The sequence below is a fragment of the Vigna radiata genome, chromosome 10 (assembly GCF_000741045.1).
Source record: "Vigna radiata var. radiata cultivar VC1973A chromosome 10, Vradiata_ver6, whole genome shotgun sequence".
Lineage (NCBI taxonomy): Eukaryota > Viridiplantae > Streptophyta > Magnoliopsida > Fabales > Fabaceae > Vigna > Vigna radiata.
This window is the reverse complement of record NC_028360.1, coordinates 12,827,021-12,830,690: the sequence shown is the minus strand read 5'-3', so window position 1 is coordinate 12,830,690 and position 3,670 is coordinate 12,827,021. Positions and strand designations below refer to the sequence as shown.

The 3,670-nt window shown below is 40.4% G+C and overlaps 1 long non-coding RNA gene across 1 annotated transcript; it reads right to left on the bottom strand.

The window, feature by feature from the left end:
* Positions 1-215: 215 nt before the first annotated feature.
* Positions 216-1,251, bottom strand: LOC111242662. Its single transcript, XR_002669943.1, has 3 exons — positions 801-1,251; positions 581-606; positions 216-502 (listed from the first exon to the last, which is right to left on the bottom strand). It is a non-coding gene; the product is annotated as an uncharacterized LOC111242662 (long non-coding RNA).
* Positions 1,252-3,670: the final 2,419 nt, after the last annotated feature.

The window sequence follows — 3,670 nt, the reverse complement described above, 5'->3', positions numbered from 1 at the left end:
AGAGGCTGTCTAGGTCATCTAACACTCTTGATGGAATGTTAGCTACTACCTTAGACTTTCTAGGAAAGAAAAACACAACCAAACAAACAAATATATACAACCTACAAACAACGTCAATGTCAGTGTTTTTATCTACAACAATCACATTAAACACTTCAACCAAGTCAGTCAAAGACGTGTTTTTTCTGTTAAACATTTCTCCTACCAAACCCTCTATACATTCATCAAACGGTACTTCTAAACCACCTATACCAAAACCAGTCGTCATGAAAACATCTAAAACGGTAAATGGAACCAGTTCATGACTCACTCTAAAGCTAACGTCATGGCCGGCCCACCGACATACCATCACCTTAATTAACTCACAGTTTATGTCCACCTTTTCACGTAGATACACACACCACCTGAAAGGTGTGTCACAAATTCGTAGAAGATGATCTTCTCTCAACAATTTATTCATTGCAATGATATAAGATGTATCCAAACAAGTACGAACCCTCCACTACAACACATAAACAAAACATTGTTAATACTAACAACAAATTATCCGACTAAATCAAAGTAACAAACTTTTTCTTACATTTGGGATTGACGAAGCCATTCCAACTGAAACAGGTCAAATATCAATAGTTTGTTAGGGTTTACAAAAAAAAAATTAAGCCCTGAACACCCACATTATAATGAGAAGCAAAATCATTTATAAAAACCCAAAGCACCAAAAACCGACAAGGGCACCAAATGACCACAGAAACATGACCACCACCCAAACCAAAAACCCCAATGCCAAAATACGCCCTTACCTTCTTAATCGTCGCCTTTCCCTGGTTGAGACAAAATGAAACGAAGGGACCAATGGAGAGAACGAAGCAATAGTTATAGTGATGGTGGACAAAGAAGGCGTTGAGAGGAGGCGTTGCGTTCGTGTTCGAAACTCTTCTCGGCAACTATTCTCAACGTAGCAACGAAGAGAACGAAGCTATGGAGATGGTGGTGGACAAAGAACGCACACAGAAAAAAGCAATGGTGGAGATGGTGGTGGAAGAACGAAGACAATGAGAGGAGGCGAAAGTAGAAAGTGTTCGAAACTGCTCTAAAAACCAAAATGAAACCGCCAATTACAAATTGATGTTCAAACAATTTTTATTCCACTTCTGCCCCTGCCAGTTTATTAAATAAAACGTTTTAGTAAATAAAACATCAGCCAATAACAATTTGACACTTGGACGGTGTCAAATTTGTGTCAAATCCTGGTGTCAAGTAAAAATTGAAGGCTCTTAAAGCCTTTTAAGGCTACTTTGTGGGTTTTGAAACCCATATCTCCAACTCATACATCAAGCATAATTACTACTGACTCTTTCGGACGCTGCTGCCATTTTTGGGAGAAGACAACGCTTTTTGGAGAAGAAAGCATTCAGGCCGCTTTTGAAAGTTGTGTAATTAATGGTTTCGCCTACGCGGGTTTCTCCATCTTTTATGTTGATGGCCATGAAATTCCCAAAAGAAGTAGACAACTTGTTTAGTATTGAAAGGGCATAAATAGAAATGCTTGCGCCCGAGGTTTGGACCGCCGTCAACAGTGCGGGTTTCCCTGATGTAGGTGCCGGCGAAAGCGACTGGCCTTGCTAGTGGCGGCACGGAGGAACAGGAGCGCTCCCTTCTCGCGCGTAAAGGGAAAGGGGAAGAGAAAGCCCGACACTGCGATTGTCGATGGCCTTGGCGGGATTGGACATCGCGACTGTCATGAGTGCTGCAGACGACGAAGTGGTTTGACCGAACGATGCGACTGTGATCGCGTTGAGGGTGCGGGGTTCTCTTGGTGACGACGTGTGCTGCCGTGGAAACTTTTCACTGCATAGGGACGAAGGCTTTATTCTTGTTCTCCTCCTCTTGATTTTGCGATTTAGGATTTAGGCTGTTCATCAATTTTGGGGATTTCTGTGAGGATGAACTGACTTGGGGGTTTTCTCCGTTTCGAAGGCATGCTAGTTTTTTGCAGAGGTGCCTACGATGGCAACAATGGCGACACTGTGTGTGGTGAGGCGAGGCTAGGTCGCAGGAGACGCTGAGCCAATACAGAAGCAGGCGAAGAGGGTTCCTGGGACTCAATTTGGTCCTCGTCAACGGAGTCGGAGGCACCACAGTACGGATGTGGCAGATGAGCTACGAGAAGGGCGTCTGCCATCAATCTTGAACAACATGATGGGGATTACTGAGGCAGTCAACTAGGTGTAAAGGGATTACACCCTTCTTCGCATATGATTTTGTTCCAGATGTCGCAACAGTAGCGAGCCATGGTTTTGGCTGATGAAAATTCTTCAGCTTCACTTTTGAAGATTACTGCACTTGAACATTGATTAGTGGGAAGAAGCAGGTATAAAAGAATGTCAGTATCGAACAAGAATATAGAGATCGTCACGTTCAGGAAACCTTTACTGCATTCAGAGAGCAAAATGATCTTTTTCCAATTAAACTAAATGAATTTGATTTGAATCTTCATAAAACGAATGCAGATGAAAATAAGGGCTGAGGCTATTCATCGAAAAAAGGTGCAGGTATTTGATTCTGATAATATATATGTATGTCAATCCGTTCCATGATCCATAATATATCTATACATATACAGGAAGATGTCAATCTTAAATCTTTATGAATAAAATCAGTTGGGATATGTATATTCATGTATGTCTATAAATAAGTAAAATTGGTTATGATATATGCGAAGAAATCTTGTTGTAGAATAAATCTTGATATAAATTATGACGTGATAGCAAAATAGATTTAGGATGGTGCACACATAATAATATATGTATATGTTGAGTGCGTTTCTGGACTTTGATCCCGGACAAGTTAATTTTGAATATCAATCATCAATAAATTAATTATGGTTGTGGGTAAAACCGCATAAATCCTTGAGTCTTGCTTTAATACTTATTGATGGAAACTTCTTGTAGAGATGATGACCCATATTGTGTAGCTATTGTTTTGTTGAAAATTTCTGATGTTAATCCGAAGTAGTGATGTTGACATCGAGCGCTTGTTTTGGTTTCTCGTTGCTTTCATGGGGATGTTGTCCGGTCCCACGGTGTGCGCCAAAATGTTTCGGTGTAAATTTTTTGGGACCGAGACACTAACCTGGATGACGTGGCTTTACTGCTTCCTAGCACTTGGATGGACTTGATTGTTCACTTCTTCTGTTCTTCGATCGTTTGCTCTTCTTCAGTTTAGACCGTCCGACACTCTGAAAGCTCTGGCCGAGGGGGAGGTACCTGCAAAAGGCTCTCCGACGCTCAAGTTAGGCGTGTGTGGTGGAAGAACCTCAATTTTTAGTAGAGTGATTCTCACTAGGAGAGAATTGACAATGGGATTTCTGAGTGATTATAGTGTGAGTAGAGTGTGTGAGAAGCATAATTAGAACGTAACTAGCTTGTGGCCTTGGCTCTCTATTTATATTTTGTCTCATGAACCTTGAAGTGACATAAGCCCAATAAATTATAAATAGAATAAAATATAAACAACTTACTTGGTTACTCATAAACAACTTTACCGATATCTTTAACCAGATATTTCATAAACAGCTTTACCGATATCTTTAACCAGATATTATTAGATTCTTAAATAAGTTACTCATAAACAACTTTACCGATATCTTTAACCAGATATTATTAGATTC